Here is a 12485-nt window from a genome sequence, read left to right as displayed (position 1 = left end):
ACATAGATGCTAAATCCAAGTTTCAGGATTACAACTCTTTCGGTTCACTCACAATTCAATTTGTACCAAATTTAGTACACTGTAGTACGAATTTCCAAAACTTCCTACTTAACCCAAACCTACACTCCACAGTGATCCTAATTCCAAGTTTCAGAATTCCAACGCTATCGGTTCACTCACAATCCAAATTGTACCCAATTTAGTACACAGTAGTATGAATTTCCAAAACCTCCAACTTACCCTAACCCTACAACCCCACAGTAACCCTAAATCCAAGTTTCAGTATTACAACTCTATCGGTTCACTCACAATTCAAATTGTACCAAATTTAGTACACAGTAGTACGAATTTCCAAAACCTCCAACTTACCCTAACCCTACAACCCCACAGTGACCCTAAATCCAAGTTTCAGGATTACAACTCTATCAGTTCACTCACAATTCAATTTGTACCAAATTTAGTACACTGCAGTACGAATTTTCAAAACTTCCTATCGGTTCACCTCAATTCACCCTCAATTCAAATTGTACCAAATTTAGTACATAGTTATACCAATTTCCAAAAATTTTTAAAACTTCCTACATATCTCGATCTTACACCCCAACAGTGATCCTGACTCCAAATTTCATGATTCTAGCTCTATTGGTTTGCATAAAATTCAAATTGTACCAAATTTAGTACCATTTAGTACCCATGAATAAAAATTACTGAAACTGGGTAAAAAATTCCAAAATTACGTACATTCCCAATCCTACACTCCGACGGTAATGTTAATTTCAAATTTCAGGATTCCAGCTCGATTTTTATCTCCAAATTAAATTTGTACCAAATATAGTATCATATAGTACTTTTCGTACACATGAGTACACGCTTCCAAAACCATCTCCTTAAATGGACTCAACATCTCATCCCTAATTCGCATTCCAAATTTCAAGTTTTTAGCTCTATCGATTCACATGGTACGAAATTGTACAAAATTAAGTACATTTTAGTACTTTTCGGATATTTATAGTTCGAATTTCCAAAAACCCGTTGATACACATATCCTACACTCAGCGACCACCAATCCAAATTTCAGAGTTCTAGCTCTACCGGTTCGTCAAATACAAATGGTATCACATTTAGTACTTTTTAGTACTTTTCGTACCGTTCTAGTACGAATTTCCAAAAACGCTTTTGTACATCTTCCTAAATTTACATCAGTGACCCACATTCCAAATTTCAGAATTCTAGCTCTTCCCGTTCGCCTAATACAAAGGGTACCATATTTGGTACATTTTAGTACTTTTCGTACCCTTCTAGTTCGAATTTCCAAAAACCCAGCCTTATCTCACGCCTACACACCAACACCAACCCACACTCAAAATTTCAAGCTTCTAGCTTTAACCGTTTCGTCTGGGCGATGATCTGTTAGTCAGTCACTCACTCACTCCCTCACTCACTTAACACTAAGCTCTTTTATATATATATATATAATAAAACATCAGAATATCTTTCAACCAGCTCAGCAAAAAATTATAAAAATCGATTAAGTATTTGCTGAGTTATTAGCAATTTAAGTTAAAATTACTCCAAAATATATCTACAGTTCGATCCTGGACGCTTACCTTAAAATGTAAATATAAACAAAAATCAGTCTTGTAAATTTAAAAAAATGTCAGTTTTCAAAAAACCATTTTTCGTGTGTTGATTTATTTTTAAGTTCTCAAGAGATGAAGGTTTATCGGTCGTTAAAGTCGAAGCCACGACGAGAAATTACGCGGCAATGAATACATATTCGTTCGAGTTGAGTGGCATGTTTTGTGGTGGCACCGTTTTGTTAAAAAAAAAACATTCTCAAAATCAAGTTAAAAAAGTCAGTTATCATTTCGAACTTACTACGGTAGTCCTTTCATGGAAGAAGTAAGGTCCAAACACACGAACACAAGCACGATATTTGGCTATTGCAGAATCATAATTTGTATAGTAGGTAATTTTTATAATTAAGCGTTGTGATATAGTTTAGAGGTCCATTTTAGACAATATCAGACTTGCATCTGAAAAAATTGGTTTAACAACTTAGTTGGACAGATGTAGAATTTCAGCCTTCTATGTGATACCCACCAAAGTTTGCAAAACTTCCTCTCAATCGAACAAACGTTGGTTATTTGATGCACCATTTAGATAGAAAAATTTATTAGTATTTCCTTGTGAGTTATACAAAAATTACATCTTTTTAGCTTTCCAGAGTTGAAAATTCCATGTAAATATCTCCATCCGTTGCTTAGATATAGCCACTTGAAGTTCAGAATATAGCTGCTACATAATTCTGTTCGCCTGGTATCACAAATTCCAAAATAGCGATATTTTACATTTTCTAAATAACAAAATTAGCAGATAATTGCCTTCCAAATAGATATTTCATCTCAATCCGACAATTTAAATGACATCGGCAAAACTACATATGATACCCAGAACTAAACTTATTACACGTTCTTCTAGTCTGAATTTGCAATGATATTAAAAAATTTCGACTCCATCGGATACAATTTGTGTATATTGCGCACAATTTGAGAATCACTCTATCCTTCGCTTGACGCTGGCACAATAAATCGGCTATATCTTCAAGATTTGTTGAGGTTTTCAATTGAAATTTATTGAGACTTTCTTGAGAAGTTATAGGTTCATATTAATGACAATAAAAAAATCGATTTTTTTAAAACCGAGAAATGTTTGTTCCCCTTAACCGAAAATATGACTTATAATTCCTTGCTAAGATAATATTTTATATATCAAATATAGTGTAGAGTATCATATTGTCGATCCGTCCGATTTTGACATTTCCTTACTGGGTTTTTTTTGTTAACATTTGAACTTTTCAGCCACATTAACTAAATATTTCTGAAATATACGATTTTTGTGCAGAAAATGATGATAGGGATGCTGTAAAGGTATTTCCTTGTGTGGCATATAAAAACTACATCATTACAGCTTTCCAGATGTGAAAATTCCATGTAAATGCATCTATGCATTGCAGAGATATAACCAAATGTAATTTAGCTTGTATCAAAATATAGCTGCTATGTAATTCTGATCGCCTGGTAACACAAAATTTAATAGAGGTAATATTTTACATTTTCTAAATGACAGAAGAATTTCCTAGCAATGTTGTCACATCATACAACAAACATACTTTGCTAAATCAAAACAGAATTTGAGGCATAATAACAATATTAGGAAAGGAATTTCAAAAACAGAATTGTGTAGCAGCTATATTTTGATACAAGCTAAAATTCAACTGGCTATATTTCAGCAACCAATAGAGATATTTACATGGAAATTTCAACACTGGTTAGTTATAATGATATAGTTTTTATATGCCCTCATGGACAAACATTTACTGAATCTCTATTCTTATTTACGACATCAAAACCGCATATTTTAGAAATATTTAGTTAATGTGGCTGAAATTTTGTAAATGTTAAAAAAAAAATATCATTTAATGTATTTTCTTGTGTACCTAAATTTTCATGCGAATATGTCTACTCGTTGAGCTTGTTTCAAAATATAGCTGCTACACAATTCTGTTCGCCTGGTATCAAAAAATTAAAAAATATCGATATTTGACATTCTCCAAGTGGCGAAATTTGCTAGTAATGTTGCCAGATAACAGGTAATGATTCGATTGCAGTTTTAGAAACAGTAAAGTATACTTTTAGGCGTTAGTTTAAAATCTATTCATTATATTAATTCTTAATTATTATAACGCCTAAATTTATGCCTTGCATTAGAGAACTTTGCATGAATGACCTGGCAACGCTAGCCAATTTTGCCATTTGGAAAATGTGAAATATAGCCATTATTGAATTTGTGATACCAGGCGAACAGAATTTTGTAGCAGGTATATTTTGAAACAAGCTCAAATTCAAATGGCTACATCTCAGCAACGATTAGAGATATTTTCATGAACATTTTACCACTTAAAAGGTAAAAAGATGTAATTTTTATACGTTCCACAAGAAAATACATTAAGTGCCTCTCCATCAAACAAAATAGTATATTTTGGAAAGATTTAGTAAGTGTCATGAAGTTTATAAATGTTAATTAAAAAATATATCTGGGGTTAACGGGGAATACGAAAAAATCTTAATTGTGGTGATCTTAACGAAGCAATGTCGGATGCTTCAAAAGGTTTCCACGCTATATGCGTGCGATCTGGCAACATAGGTGCTGGGCGCCTATTACCAAAAAATGAAATGAAAATGAAAAAATGAACGAAAGTTTTTTTTTAAATGTCCATTTTTAGAAGACCGGTTTTTGGGAGATTTTTCATTTTCAGGTAATAGGCGCCCAGCACCGAACAGTAAGTATATTTTGGAAGATGATTTCAAATGTTAATAACTCAGCAAATACTTATCCGATTTTTATAAAATTTTTAGAAATATTTAGTGGGAATTCTGCATTTTTATTACGTCCTGCCAATACGTCGACATAGTTATCCTTTTCGTGGTTTCAAAAGTAAACATAAATAAAACACATATAAAATATGTTTTATGCTATATCTATTTGATTATAATCTATTTTTATTACATAGTTTTTGTATTGACACTTATTGGGCGGTATCTAATCCATAACTTGAAGAATGTTGATTTTTAAGTGCTCAAGAGTTGAAGGTTTATCTGCATAAACTCGGTCTTTCACGTAGCCCAATAAAAATTTCAAATTGTCTTAAAACAAAAACGACTAAAAATTATGCGGCAAGGAAATGTCTTTTGCTATAAAGACACATTCGTGTTGAAGCGACATATTCTCCAAGTTGTATTATTCAACAGAAGGCGAATATGGTTGGTTATCATGATCCGAATTGACGGTGACAGATTTTCTATCGTCGTTTTCAAAAAGAGTAAGGCCTCCAAGTGTCTATCTTCAATTACTTGCGGATTTTCCAACCAAAATCTCCTTTTAAAGCTCGCCATGTGGCTGTTGCAGAATCATAATGTTAGCAGTAGGTTTTTATAATTTGTATGCGTTGTGAGATAGTTAAACGATCCATTTTCGTTAATGTTAGAAATTCAACTGAAAGGAAAAAAATGGTTTACAACTTCGAGTAAGAGATGTCGAATTTCGGTCTCATATTTTGGAAACCACGAAATGTATAACCCTTTATTTTTCCCCTAATAATAGTCATCAAGGAAGGGACAAAAAACGGACGGGCCTTCTATATGGTACCCACCAACATTTGCAAAATTCCATCCTAATCGAACACATTTTGGTTATTTGGTCCACCATTGTAATGATAGAATTTTCTTGTGAGCAAAATTTTTTTCACTTTTCAGAGGTGGCATTTTTGTGTAAATCCGTCCATTCGTTGCTGAGATATAGCCAATTGCAGTTGAGCTTGACTCAAAATATATCTGCTACATAATTCTGTTCGCCTGGTATCACAAAATCAATTACATCGATATTTTACATTTTCAATATGGCACAATTTGCCAGCAATTTTGCCAAGATCATGCAAAAAACATACTTCGCTAAATTAAAGCATAATTTGAGGCGTAATAATAATATGAAGAATGGAATTTCAAACTGGCGCATAGAAGTAGGCTTTAATATTATCTTATTTTATAAAATCGCATAGATACGCTATATGCAATCTGGCAATATAACTAGCAAATTTTGCCACTTGGAAATATAGCTGTAATTGATTCTGTGGTAATAGGCGAACAGAATTGAGAAGCCTATATAATTTTCTACAAACTTAAATTGAACTAGCTATATCTCAGCAATTAATAGAGATATTTGCATGAATATTTCAACACTGGTTAGCTGTAATAATATAGTTTTTATATTTAGTATTTATTACCATTATTTATTATGCACCACCTTCTAAGGTGGTGCACGAAGTCGCCGTCGAATTGAGTATAGACTAACGTGTCTCAAGACATCGATTTTTAAGAACACCCTAATGAAGATATTTTCGGATTCCCCTTTAACATTGGCAATATCGTACCACTTTTTAATATGTTTTGTTCTGGATTCCATATGAATTTTCGCTCGATGCCATGCAAATTGTCCGATTGAGATGAAATATACGATTTATTCTGTGTGAAATGCCATAAATGTGTATTCTTTGTGGGGCATATAAAAACTATATCTATTTAGCATTTCAGTGCTGAAATTTTCATGTAAATATATCTATTCGTTGCTGAGATATAGCCATTTGAATACGAGCTTGTATCAAAATATAGCTGCTACACTATTATGTTCGCCTGGTATCACAAATTTACTAATGGCAAAACTTCACATTTTCCAAATGGCAAAATTGGCTAGCGTTGCCAGGTCATTCATGCAAACATAGTTCTCTAATGTAAGGCATAATTTTAGGCGTGATAATAATTAAGAATTAATATAATGAATAGATTTTAAGCTTAAACTAAAGGCCTAAAATTATACTTTACAGTTTCTAATTTTATAAAACTTCAAAGGAAATATTACGTTCGATCTGACAACACTGGTAGCAAATTTTGCCATTTGGAAAATGTGAAGGCGAACAGAATTGTGTAGCAGCTATATTTCGATGCAAGCTAAAATTCAATTGGCCATATCTCAGCAACGAATATAAATATTTACATGAAAATTTCACCACTGAAAACGTAAAAAGATGTAGTTTTTATATCTCCACAAGGAAAAACATTTATTGAATATTCAACAGACAAAATCACATGTTTTGAAAATATTTGGAAAGTGCCATGTGTCCCTGGCACATAAGATAGTCTTTAGAGACAAAACTCATGGAACTTTAAATAGTCTGCAAATTCTCTCCTACTCTTCAGCTGCTCTATGTAGACTACCTTACCCTTGATCTAGTCTATAGATATTTATTTGACCTTCAAGCCTTTTATGCAGATCACCTGTTGCTTCAACACACGTCAATTTATATATAAAGATTCTCTGACCCTTAAGATCTATTCACGCCTAAAAGTATACTTTACTGTTTCTAAAACTGCAAATGAAACATGACCTGCGATCTGGCAACATAATTAGCAATTTTGCCATTTGGAAAGTGTGAAATATCGCTATTATTAAATTTTGCGATACCAGGCGAACAGAATAATGTATGAGCTATATTTCAATACAAGTTAAAATTCAACAGGCTATATCTCAGCAACGAATAGAGATATTTAAATGAAAATTTCACCACTGAAAAGCTTACACGATATAGTTTTTCTATGTCCACAAGAAACAACATTTATAGGATACTTTAAAGACAAAATTGCATATTTGGGAAAAATTTGGTAATTGTCATGTTCCTTGCCCATCATATAGTCTTTAGAGACTAAACTCATGGAACTTCAAATCAGAGTCTCCCCTACGCTCCAGCTGCCCTAAGTAGACTACCTTATCCTTGATCTAGTCCATAGAAATTTATTGGTCCTTCAGCCCTTCTAGCAGTCATCCTGTTGCTTCAGCACTTCAACTTCTCTATAGACGTTCCCTGACCCTTATGTTCCCCCAGGCCCTACTGTTCTCCCATACTTACAATATTACATCCTTTTTCCGATTATTTAAAGGAAACGCATACTGAATAGTAGTTTGTTGTTTTTTTTTTCTTTACATTTAGTTTTTATTTTTTATAGTTTTTCTTTGTTTTTGTTTTGTTTTTAGTGGTTAATTTCGAATTGTTGTTAATTTTAGTTGTTTTTTTGTTGCCCTTCATGGTTTGTTTTCTTTTTTTGGATGTGTTTTTGTTTTATAGTGTAATATGGTGTGTGGTTGTTGATGTTTGTTAAGTATATTTTACATTTTGTTTTTGTAAATAGTTGTAGTTAGAAGTAGTAGTTTGTTGTTGTTGTTCTCGTTTCCTTTTCACATTGTTGTTGTTTATTTTGGTTTGTTCCTCTTCTTCAGAATTGTGTTTTTTGTTTGGTTGTTGAAGGAATGATTTTTTGTTGTTGTTCTTGTTTTTGTTTAGATGAAATTTATGTTTTTTGTTTAGAGAAACTACAATTGTTTTGATGTTGTTTTTTGGTTTGTTTATAATTATTACCATATCATTTAAGGTATTTTTAGCTGTTTTTTGTTAACTTATACTAAATTTTTTGTTTTTTATTTTTTAATTTTAAGGATTTAAATTTTTTGGTTTTTCTTTTTGTTTTTGTTTATGAAAATTAAAAATATATAGTATTATGTTTTAATGAGAAAAATATAGTGTTGTGTTGTTTGTAATTTTTTTGTTTTTGTTTGATGGGGATTTGTTTACAAAAATCATGCAATCTCACAACGAATTTTAAATATGTACTCAATCAATCATTCTATATTGTTTTTTTGGAACAATTTATGGAAATATTGAAAAATTCTTTATGTTTTCTTTTTTGTACATCCCTCAAAGAGATGAACCCAGAACGTGGAAAACTGGGAAAATTCAATCCTTTCTTAAAGAGACTTAAAAACTAAATTTTTGGTTTTGGTTGAAAGGATAATTTTCTGAGTTGACCTGGCCTGGGCCAAGCAAAAAACAATAAAGAATTTTCCAAATCTCACAAAAGGCCAAAAGAGATGTTGTTATTTTGTGCCTTATTGGTACACGGAAATTTTGATTGATTTTTGTACATTTTGAGCCCCTTAATTCGTTGCGTATCGAATGACTTTTAGGGGGAGGGTGTAATTTTGGTAGTGCTTACGGTTGTGTGTGTGTGGTTTTATGAGGTGCATTTCAATGATTCAAGTGGAATGGAAATCTTGAAATTATTTTAGGTCTCACCACTGGATTTCCGTGTCTAGACCAGAGGGGAGACATACAAAATTATTTCAAAATTTAAAATGATACTCGCCAGGGGGGAAATGTTTTTGATGTTTAGATGCAGATGATGATTTAGTTAAAATATTTAAATGTTTGTTCTTCATTTGTTTTTTTTCTTTTAAAATAAAATTTTGTATAATTTTCATTCAAAATTTCTTAGAGGTTGTTGCTTGGTTGTTTGTTAAAAAATATTGATTATTTTGTTTGAGAAAAAAATTTAGTTTGAAATGTTTTTCAACCTCTAATCCAAAAAAAAAATTGTTTAATTTTTGTTTGTGGTAATTTTCCAAAATTATTTAAAATTAAATAAAAATATTGGAATTATGTTTTTCCTTTTTTTAAGAAAAAGAAAATACAAACCAATTCATTTGTTTAAGCTTTGAAACAGGAAATTTCTTTTTATAATTTGTTTTCCAAAGGAAATATTTTGGGTTTTTTTTTTTCATTTTCAATTCATTGAGATTTTGGTTTTTGTTGTTTCTTTAAGAATTTATACAGTAGCGAAGAAAATTTTTGACAAATGCCTATCATATTCCATTTTTAAAAATACATGCCATTGATTTCTTTCAAAAAATTTAACGTCTCTAATTGGGTTTATTTTCATATATTTCAATTTGGCATTTATCAACAATTTTCATGCATTTACTGTATTTCCATTTTGTCTGGTCAAATTTATGTGTTTTCTTTTAATTTTCTTTTTTGTTATTTTGAAGAAGCTTTAATCTTTTCCATATTATGTTCTTATTTCTTTATCATCTTCTTCTTTTGCTTCTTCCTTTGTCTAAAATATATATTTAGTTTCATTTACTTGTTATTTTTTCATTAATTACAAAGGTACTTCATGTTTTTTGGTTCAATTTTTTAGAACTGCTGTTTTTGCATTACTTTGTTCTGTGGGAATTTTTACTTTTCAGGTTCAAGTTTTGTTCTTTTTTAGTTACATTTTTGTTGTAATAATTGTTTTTACTTGACATGTCCAGGGAGGAGGAATTTTCTTCCATTTATTTTTGTTGATTTACAATTTTTTCTGAGGGAAATCTTTTCGTTTTTTCTTTTATCATTAATATTGGTCTTTGAAATTGTTCTTAATTTTCTTTTCGTTTAAAAGTTTTTCTTTTCCCGTGTTTTATTTTCATATTTTATTACTTTTGTTTCCAATTTTTTATTTTCATTTTTTAATATTAGTATATAGTGGTCTTCTTGATTTTGTTGTTTTGTCAAGCCAATTTTAATTGTTTGTTGTTGTTATATTTTTTTAAATATTATTTGTTTTTTAAATTAAAATCAAAATATTTAAACAATTTAAAAAAATTTAAAAAAGCAACATAATGTACTCTTTGTTAAGGGTTTATAATTTTAACAATAAATAAAATAAAAAACAGTTAAAAATGTATTTTTTAAGATATATTGTAGATATATGGTGAATATTTTCAATATAATTAAGTATTTGAATTTTTATGGAAAATGAAACTTTTATTATAAAGTCTAGAAATAAATTTTCATGATTCGAATTTAAAAAAATATATATTTGTGTTACACATGTCACCACTTTATCCAATCATGGATGATGACCACAATGAACAATGGGAACTAGTGGAACTGATTTTACTGGAACTATTTCACAAAAGAAACTACGGAATGCTAGGAACTATTTCACAAAAGGAACGATCGGTACTAGGTCCGGTTCTTCCATTTATTAAATTTTGCTTTATTCGTTCCATTTCGCTCTCGTTCACCAAATCCGTAATTGATGATATAAAACTGAATCAATAAGTTGGGTCGTTCCGGAAGGAACTATTTCAAATTAAGTATTTCACAAAAGAACGACCTGTCATAGGTGCGATTCTTCCTAGTTTAATTTTGCTCCAGTCGTTCCATTTTGCTCTCGTTCAACTCGTTCCTTTTGAAGTAATCGTTCATCTAGATCTCAACCGGATTAACTGGCGTGTGACATTGAACGATTGAACTAAAATTAACTATGGAACTAAAGAATAACTTATTTGTTTTTGCGAAGCTAACTGGAAAAGTTCGAGCCGTTTTTATTTATTATCATTTTCATCAGCTGTTTCATGGGGGAGAATTCTCAGTGACGTTCACACATAGCTATGATCACTTTTAATTGAACTAGTTCCTTCATTTATTTCATTATTCATCTCGTTCATAGTTCACTACCAAGGCCTATTTAAAAGGCCATCCAGAAAGATAAACTGCTTCTTTTTATGAATAAAATATTCTTGAGAAATATGGACAAGGGAGAGCAACATGTATCATTACCCTCCTTTCCTGAACAATTCGTTTAATTAATAAACTGAACTTAAAGGAAATATGTAAACTGGCCTAGTTCATAGTGTATTTTCAGGGAATCGTTAATTTCAATTTATTTGTTCATAAACTAAAAAACTCCATTGGTTTACAAATTAGTTAAATAATTTATGTTCCGAAGATTTATCTTTTAAAATATTTACGATTGTCTTGAAGTTTATGTTGCAGATGATATGCAGCAGAAGGATATTTAATAGGATTGTTGGAACTAGTCCAAAAGAACTATTCTGCAAAATGAACGATCGATACTAGGTCATGTTATCCCGTTCATATGGTGCCTTTTGCTCCAGTCGTTAATTTTTTCAATTAATAAACTGAACATAAAGGAACTATGTGAACGAACCGAGCTCATACTCTCTTTTCAGGGAATCGTTCGATTCAGTTCATTTGTTCATGAACTAAATAAATCCATTGGTTTACAAATTAGTTGAATAATTTATGTTCGGAAGATTTATCTTATAAACTATTAAAGATTGATTATCTTGAATTTTATTTTTCAGCTGCTATGCAGCAGAAGAAAATTATTAAGATTGGAAAAGACAAATAGGTTGTTTAATGTGTTGGAACTAGTCTAAAGGAACGATTCTGCAAAACGAATGATCGGTACAAATTCTTTTTCATTCGTTAATTTTTGCTCTAGTTCACCTAGTTCCTTTTGATCCAACTGCTCTCCGTTGACCGAATTTGCAGATGTGTACCAATGAACGATTAATCTAAATGAAAGACCTGGTTCATTTTATGGAGCAAATCAAAAAAGATCGAAAGGCTTTAGGAACGAGATTGTCGAAAGATATTTCGATTTTATTAGGCATCTCCGAAGAGGAATAAGGTTCCAAATTTAAAATTACTACAACCAATATTTTTATTGGAACCAATACTTTTTCCAAATTATAAATATGATTTTAGGAGTTTTGATTTTATTTTACATCTTCTAGAAATTTTATACGGCATCTCAAAAGTGGTTATGACATTCCTAATATTTTTCTCGCTGAATAAAAATTGGTTTCTCAACATATACGGAACATATTATTTAGGATACTGGCGTATTGACTTGTAGGTGTTGTAAATCTACAGAGTAGCGTTAGATCTGAAAGTTTTGGTTGCACAAAGACGAACAACAAAATATGAATATTAGACAACACAACAAGTATACAAGTGATATAATGCAACACTATCAGTATTATTATGACGCTGACGGACAGAATTAGGTTTCAATTTTTCTAAACAATTCTTATTGCGGCAAAAGTTTTAAGCTTTCTGCTTCTTCTTGCAGAAAGTCATATTTTGATGACATCAGATAGTCGTTGAGTTATCTATTGGTGACTTATCGGAAGAAAATGGAAGAATTCAATAGTTCCTGGAGTTTTGTTTTTGCGGTCAGAAT

The sequence above is a fragment of the Musca vetustissima genome, unplaced genomic scaffold (assembly GCF_032173495.1).
Source record: "Musca vetustissima isolate MV318-11 ecotype Yass unplaced genomic scaffold, APGP_CSIRO_Mvet_v1 utg3891, whole genome shotgun sequence".
Classification (NCBI taxonomy): Eukaryota; Metazoa; Arthropoda; class Insecta; order Diptera; family Muscidae; genus Musca; species Musca vetustissima.
This window is presented reverse-complemented; position numbering follows the sequence as displayed.